This window comes from Carlito syrichta, unplaced genomic scaffold (genome assembly GCF_000164805.1).
Source record: "Carlito syrichta isolate Samal-C Ts95f unplaced genomic scaffold, Tarsius_syrichta-2.0.1 Scaffold308910, whole genome shotgun sequence".
Lineage (NCBI taxonomy): Eukaryota > Metazoa > Chordata > Mammalia > Primates > Tarsiidae > Carlito > Carlito syrichta.
Genome location: NW_007253006.1, coordinates 353,409 through 362,197, shown reverse-complemented (window position 1 = coordinate 362,197; position 8,789 = coordinate 353,409). Strand labels below are relative to the sequence as shown.

The 8,789-nt window shown below is 39.6% G+C and overlaps 1 protein-coding gene across 1 annotated transcript in view; it reads left to right on the top strand.

Annotated features, from left to right (window-relative positions):
- Positions 1-8,789, top strand: part of GRM5 (glutamate metabotropic receptor 5) — a 176,645-nt gene that overhangs the window by 92,370 nt on the left and 75,486 nt on the right. The gene's annotated exons all lie outside the window — the stretch shown is intronic.

Sequence of the window (8,789 nt, the reverse complement as noted above, 5' to 3'; positions counted from 1 at the left end):
GAAAGGGGTTCCCAGTGTCCTGAGGGCTGCTTCATTTGGGGGGCATACATAAGGGCTGCTCACACATCACTCCAGCCCTCTTGAATGCACTCAGCACCCTAAGGGAAAACCAAGACACATAATGAGTGATTGAGTGGGGACTTGAGATCAAGTGGCCAGGGGTCTCCAGGTTAAGCAGCTAGTGCTGCAGCTGATCTGCTTGGACCCAAACAATTCCTAGGACACAGAAACTGAGCGCTATTTTTTTAAAAATCAGCAAAGACCTTCCTTGGAAGAAGCTGCCTAAGTGACTGCTGTTTTCAGGCTCTACCTCACCACTGCAGCACCTGACAGGACACTGGCAGCAAGGGCTGTGGAGGGAGCACAGCAAGAAAGCCCAGAGACAGAGCTCCATTGGAGAAGATGAAACTGGCATCATGCCACCACCTTGAAAACTGGGTAGGGAAGTGCTCTGGCTTGCTCACCATGAAGTGGCCCATGAGTTAACTATTCAGGAGTTGATCATAACCCATAGGGAACATCCTGAAAGCACAAATTTCAGAGGGGCAGGGTGAGTGCTAAATCTCAGGCACCCTACCTCCTACACTTATTCAGCCAAGGGACAAAGGGGGGGGGCCAGAAAAGGATGAGGAAGACCACTGAAGAGAGCAGTGATGAATTCTGGCTAATCCAGCCCAACTCCCCTCCTCCCCAGCAATCCTCTGAACATCAGACTTACATGGCTGGGGCACAGCCGAGAGGGACAAGTTCAGTTGGAACCTGGACATCAGTCACAATAGGAGGACTCTACTCCAAGATAAGCCTGACTAGGGAGCCTCCCGCCAGTACCTGGGGATGAGACAATCCCACATTTTCCTACCACACTGTATCCTCCTGACTATACAAGAGTGGGAGGGAAAGGCTGAAGCCCATCCCCACTCCCCCCTCCTTCTTCCTTGGGCCATGCTCTGGAGAGATTGTGTATGTGGTCACAGCTTTGTAGGAGACAGCAGAGGGGCTTACCTGCGAGCAGCTGAGAGGAACAACTACAGAATCTGCCACAAGAGGGCGGGGTTTTTTGTTTTGTTTTTCCTTTGTGCATGAATGCAAGGGTTCAATTTGCATTCTCCCCAACCTTTTTTCTTTTTGATTTTTTTCTTTCCTCTTTCTTTCTTTCTTTTATTTTTTGTTTTCTGTTTATGTGTTTATGTGAATGATTGAATGTTCATATTTCTGTTTTTTTGGTTTGATTTTTGTTCTCTTTTTTTAGTTTAATGTGTGTATGAATGTATGTGTGAGGGTTCTATTTGCATTCCCCATTTTTTTCTGCTTTCTTTTTTTCTTCTCCTTTTGTTTTGCATTGGGCATCTGTGTGTGTGTTCGGTTTTCTTGTTTTTTAGGTTTTTTCCCAGTTTGTTTTGGGTTTTGTGTGTGTGTGAGTGTGTGTGTGTAATTATTTTTGTGTTAGTTTCTGCTTTCTGTGTGTGTGTGTTTTTATTTTTTAAATTTTTGTGCATCCTTTTTCATTCTACTTTTCTCTGTTTTCCCCATTGCTATTACTGTATCTTGAACTCAGGGGGTACATACACGCACCCTTCACATCATCATACACAGTGGTGGTAGGTAGTGGGTCTCAGGGAACCCATATCCCAGTCAGTGAACATTGTGATATTCAAGTAGTTTCTGAACCCTAGCTCCTCATCTTCCACCTTATTCAACTTTCAAACCTACAAAAGACAGCAAAGCTTCCCACCTTCAGCCCTGTTTCACAATAGAACAAATTCAGAGCCCTGATCAGGGAAGAATTGAGGACTGAGCAAAGATCAGAAGTGAGAACCTCCACCACTGTCCTGAATAATGAAACTAAAAAGAAAAGGAAGAGATCTGTCGCAAATGGGGAAACATCAATGGAAGAACACAGGTAATTCCCAGTGTATCAAAGAGAAAATGCCTGGTAAATCAGACTTTAGAGCACAAACTATGAAAGTCACCACCAATGGCCCCAGAATACAACAGGGATAAGGGAATAGATGGAAAAAGTGAAAAGGACTCAAGAAAGACAAGATGCAATATTGAAAACTTGTAACAGAAATTTTGGCCATAAAAAACTTTATCCAGGAAATAAATAAGATGACAAGTATGGAAAGCAGAATTAATCAAGCAGAAGAAAGAATCTCAGAAGACCAAAACATGGAATTAATCTGATCTGTAAAAAACATAGAAAGAAGACTCAGAAAGAAAGAACAAAGCCTCCAAGAGATGTGCAATTATATCAAGAGGCTGAACCTACATCTGGTTGGTATCCCAGAAGAAGTAAGGGAAACAGAGATGACCTCAGAGCAAGTATTCCAGAAGGTTATCCAAGAAAAGTTTCTCCATCTCACTAGAGATATGACCATACCAAAAAAAAAAAAAATAGATACAGAGAACCTTTGCAAGGCATCAAATGACACATAACAATTTGTCTATACAAAGTAGGTACAAAAGAAATAATCCTATAGGCAGCAAGAGAGAAAGGTCAGACTACCTGTCAGGGAAGACCAAGCAGAATAGCATCAGACCTATCAGCAGAAACCCTGCAGGCTAGAAGGGACTGGAGTCCAATTTTCAAAATCCTCAAAAATAAACAATTTCAACCAAGAATTTTCTATCCAGTCAAGATCAGCATTATCAGTGATGAAGAATTAAAGACCTTCTCAGATATTCAAACCCTACAAGATTATTCAGCTTCCTGACCAGCTCTACAGAAAACACTTAAAAAGATATTAAGCACAGAAGAAGGTTTAAAAAAAAATGACCATGCACTTCTCAAGAGAACAGGCGAACACAGCATTAATGGAGAATACATCATGACTACAAACTTGAAAACACACACAAAGATCAGCCCAAAGGTTAACAGGAAAAAAAAAGAAAAAACTTTATAAGAGCCTCATGATGAGGATAAACACTCACATGTCTGTAATCAGCTTGAATGTAAATGGACTAAATACACCACTGAAAAGACACAGAATGGCAAACTGGATTTTAAAAATGCCCAATAATTTGCTGCATCCAGGAAACTCATCTCACAATAAGGAATGCACACAAACTCAACGTTAGAGGATGGAAAATGAATTTCAAGCTGAATGGATGACAAAAAAGGCAGGAGTTATGATCTTAAGATTAGACAAAGCAATCTTTAAGCTATAAAAATTTAAAAATATACAAAATGACAATACATAATGATAAAAGGTTCAATCCATCCACAAGAAATATCCATCCTAAACATATGCACCCAACACAGCACCAACTTTTATAAAGAAATGACTAAGTAAACTTAAAAGAGATTTTAATAGTGTTGATTCCAACACTATTACAGTTAAGGACTTAAATACTCCACTAATAACCCCAGATAGATTATTGAGGCAAAAAAAAAAAATCAACAAAGAGATCTGTAACCTCAGTTAGACTGATGACCAAATGAACTTAATAGACACCTACAGAACACTCCACTCAACAACCACAAAATATATATTCCACTTATCACCATATGGAATGTACTCCAAAATCAATCAAATCCTCAGCCATAAATCAAGCATAAAGAAATTTAATAAGATTGAAATATTGCCATGCACCTTCTCAGACAACAGTGGAATAAAAATAAATACCAACATCAACAAAATTCTCCCCAAACCCACAAAGAGATGGACACAAAAAGCATGATGCTGAATGACTTCTGGGTCAACACAGAAATCAAAAAGAAATTAAAAGACTCCTGGAAACAAATGAAAATGAAGAAACATCTTACTAAGACCTCAGGGATTCCATGAAAACAGTTCTAAGAGGAGAATTTATAACTCCACGAACACACATCAAGAAAATGAAAAGATCACAAGTTAACAGCCTAACAAATCACCTAAAGGAGCTGGAAAGACAAGACTACAAGAACCCTAAATTTAGCAGAAGAATCCAAAGTAAAAGCCAAAACACAGAACATAGAAGACAAAAATATCATAGAAAAAAATCAATATAAAAAAAGCTGGTTCTTTGAAAGGATAAACAAGATTGATGAACCCTTAGCCAGAATCACCAAAATAAAGAGAGAAAAAATCCAAATAAAAATAATCAGAAATGCAAAAGATCAAATCCCATCTAACTCTGAAAAAATAAAAAAGGTTATCAGAGATTACTATGCACACTTCTATGGAAACAAACTTGATAACCTAAATGAACTGGAGGGCTTTCTGACATCACACAACTTCCCAAGGTTGAAACAAGACAATGAGACACTAAATAGAATAATAACAATCCAGGAAATTGACTCCATCATAAGAAAACTAACCACACACACACAAAAGCCCTGGACCAGAGGATTTTCCAGTGAAATTCTATAAAACATACAAGAAGGAGCTGATATCAATCCTGTTGGAAGTATTCCAGGCAATTGCGAAAGAAAGAATTCTCCCTAAATCATTTTATGAAGCTAACATCACATTGATACTCAAACCAGGTAAAGATCTAACAGAAAAAGAGAACTACAGGCCAATATCCCTGATGAATATAGATGCAAAAATTCTCAACAAGATTCTTGCAAATCAGTTCCAACCACGCATCTCAAAAATCATCCACCACGACCAAGTAGGCTTCATCCCCAAGATGCAGGGCTAGTTCAACATTCACAAAACCATAAATATAATTAAATACATCAACAGATATATAAACAAGAACCACATGATATATCATTAGGAGCAGAAAAACCTTTTGATAAAATCCAGCATCACTTCTATTTTTTTTTTTAATTGGAGTCTCACTCTATCGCCCAGACTGGATGGAATGCAGTGGCCGTTTCCGGCCACTGCAGCCTCGACCTGCTGGGCTCCAGCAATCCTTCTGCCTCAACCTTCCGAGTAGGCAGAATTACGGGCACGAGCTACCACGCCCAGCTGATTTTTGATTTATTGTAGAGATGAGGTCTCACCAAGTTGCCCAGGCGGGTCTCAAACCCGTGGGCTCAGGCATTACACTCACCTCAGCCTTCCAAAGCACGGGATTACATGCTGAACCACCGAACCTGGCTCAGCATCACTTTTTGATAAAAACCCTTGAATACCTATGCATAGAAGGAACATATCTCAAAATAGTAAGCACCATCAATGATAAACTCACAGCCAACATATTGCTAAATGGACAGAAACTGGAAACATTTCCCCGAAAACCAGAACAAGACAATGCTGCCCACTCTCACACCTCCTGTTCAACATTGTGTTAGAAGTCCTAGCTACAGCAGTTAGACAAGAAAAGGATATCAGGGGTAGCCAAGTAAGAAAAGAGGAAGTTAAGTTATCCCTCTTTGAGATATAATTCTATATCTCAAAAATCCAAGAGAACCTGTCAAAAACCTCCTTGCATTTATAAAGGACGTTGGCAAAATCTCGAGGTACAAAATAAATGTGCAAGGGACAGTTTCATTCTTATACACACTAACAAAGGGTCAGAGAACCAAATAAAAAGCATAATCCCATTCTCAATAGCAACCCCCCCAAAAGGTGAAATACCTGGTATCTTCCTAGCCAGAGAAGTTAAAGACTTTTACAATGAAAACTACAAAACATTGCTCAAAGAAATCAAAGATGACACAAAGAAATGGAAAAATAGTCCATGCTCATGGATTGGAAAAACTAACATTGTTAAGATGTCCATCCTGTCAAAGTCAACCTATAGATTAAACATAATACCCATTAAATAACCAATATCATTCTTCTCATACCTGGAAAACAATACAGAAATTCATATGGAAACTAAATGACCATGAATAGCCAAAACAATCCTCTGCAAAAGAAGCAAAGAAGGAGGTATCATATTTCCAGACTTTAAATTTTATTATAAAGCTACAGTAATCAAAACAGCCCGATACTGACACAAGAACAGGCATATAGACCAATAGAACAAGCTGAAGATTCTAGAAGCAAAACCTCAGTTTCTCAATCAATTCATCTTCGACAAAGCCTCCAACAACAACCACTGAGGAGAGGAGAACCTATCCTATAAATGGTGCTGGCAATCTGGCTGATCACCTACAGAAACAAGACCCCTATCACCATGCACAAAAATCAACTCTAAATGGATCAAAGACATAAATATAAAACCTCAAACTATAAGAATCTTAGAAAACACAGGTGACACCCTTATGGAAATTGGAATAGGCAACCAATTGCTGATCAAAACCGCAGATGTCCAGGCCATAAGAAATAAGGTAGACAAGTGGGATCACATTAAACTGAAAAGTGTCTGCAGATCAAAAAAAACCATCAAGAGATTGGGGAGACAACTCATAGATTGGGAAAAAAGATTTGCCAATTGCATATCTGACAAAGGCCTAACATCCAGTATCTACAAGGAATTCAAACATGCTGAAGGAAAAAAAAAAAAAAAAAAACAGCCCTATTAAAAAGTGGATAAAAGACATGAATAGACACTTCTCAAAAAAAGATATATAGTCAGCCAGATATGTGAAAAAGTACTCAGTGTCACTCATCATCAAAGAAATGCAAATCAAAACCACAGTGAAAAGCCACCTAATCCCAGTAATAATGGCCATCATTAATAAAACAAAAAGCAACAGACACTGGCTAGGATGCGAAAGAAAGGGAACACTTCTACACTGCTGGTAGGAATGCAAACTAGTTTGACTTCTGTGGAAAACAGTGTGGCAATTTCTAAAAGAACTAGAAATTGACCTTGTGTATGTCCCACAATTTTCCTAATGGGAATATGCCCACAGGAACTCAAATCATACTACAGTTATTGCAGAACTATTCACAATAGCAAAATCATGGAACCAACCGTGTTGCCCATCGAAACTGAACTGGATAAAAAAATGTGGTACATATACATGATGCAATATTATGCAACCATAAAGAAGGACAAACATACCATCTTTGCAGCAACTTGAATAGATTTGGAGTCTATAATACTCAGTGAGCTATCACAGAAACAAAGAACTGAATATCACATATTCCCACTCATAAATGGACCCTGAATATTTATCATACTACTATAAGAAAAGGATTAACAGTAGTGGGAAACTACCAGGGGAGTGGGAGGGGGATGTAACACAACATCAATAAGAGTACCTGATCTCAGCCAGGCTCGGTGGCTCAGCCTGTAATCCTGCGCCTTTGGGAGGCTGAGGTGAGTGAATTGCCTGAGCCCGCGGGTTCGAGACCCGCCTGGGCAGGCGAGACCTCATCTCTACAATAAATCAAAAAATCAGTCGGGCGTGGTAGCGCATGCCTGTAATTTCGGCTACTTGGAAGACTGAGGCGGAAGGATCGCCGGAGCCCAGCAGGTCGAGGCTGCGGTGGCCGGGAGCAGCCACTGCACTCCAGTCTGGGCGACAGTGTGAGACTCCAACTCAAAAAAAAAAAAAGAGTACCTGATCTCAAACAAGGTGAAGTGGGTACCAAAGGGAGGCCCAAACTTTATCTATACTATGACCACTTTTATATCTAATCCTGAATTGTACCCCACATCCTTAAAATAAAAAAGGAAAAGAATGTTTTAAAGTAAATGATTTTCACAGCAGAAAAAGCGGGGAATAAGTTTGTTTCCTTGTTTCCTTTCGATTCCTTTCTACAACAGAACACCATGAGACATATTTTGAAGGAATCTGAATGCTTCTTTGCTGTCATTATTTACTGTTGCCTTCCCTGCCTCCCAGCAACCATTGCTATTCAGTTGCTTCAACATCCTTGATCATGGGATGTGGAATGTTAATTGAAAAACCTTACCCCTATATCTCTTAGGGTTTGGTTTGCTTGCATATAAAAAAAAAGATAGTTCAAACAAGGAAGCTGTTTATACACAGTTCAGAGATAGAGGATGGTTCCATGGTTATCAGGAACCTGGGCCCCCTCTATTTTTCCTATTCCAGACCCAGAACATTTTTTATGTCCTGAGAGTTACCTTAAAGTCCAAGATAACTGCCAGAGTGTTAGCCATCATCTTTATATTCCAGACAACAGAAGGAGAAAGCAAGGGAAGGCAAAAAAGGACATTTTCCAGGATGAATTATTTTTCTTTAAAAACAAATCCTCTGTTTATATCACATTAGCTAAAAACTAGCATATACCACATCTGACTGCAATGATTGCTGAAAATAAAGTATTTCAGCTGAATATTTTACCAATCCTAATGAAATTAGAGATCTATTGCTGAGAATGAAGGGGAGAATGGATAGTCACAGGCAATTAGTAACCTCTGCCATATTCCTCAAATATCCATAGCTTCAGATTACTTACCTCTTTCCTACTCACTCAATAAAGCTATCTCAATTCTTTAAAAATAAAAAGAAAAAAAAGTCAAACTTACAGGAATTTCACTGGGAGTACCTTAAAAAAATTGTGATGCCCAGGCCATACCCAGTCCAATTAAGTCAGAAACTTGAAAAGTGAGACCTAGATATTTTTCAAAATATCCTGGAAGGCCAGGTGTGGTGGCTCATACCTGCAATCCCAGCACTTTTGGAGGATGAGGAGGGATAAATTGCTTGAACCCAGGAGTTGGAGACCAGCCTAGGAGATAAACTCAGCCAAATCTGTCTCTACAAAGAATAAAAAAAAAAAATTAGCCGGGCTCGGTGGCTCAGCCTGTAATCCCGTGCCTTTGGGAGGCTGAGGTGAGTGGATTGCCTGAGCCCGCGGGTTCAAGACCTGCCTGGGCAGCGAGACCTCATCTCTACAATAAATCAAAAATCAGCCAGGCGTGGTAGCGCATGCCTGTTATTCCGGCTACTCGGAAGGCTGAGGCGGAAGGATCGCCAGAGCCCAGCA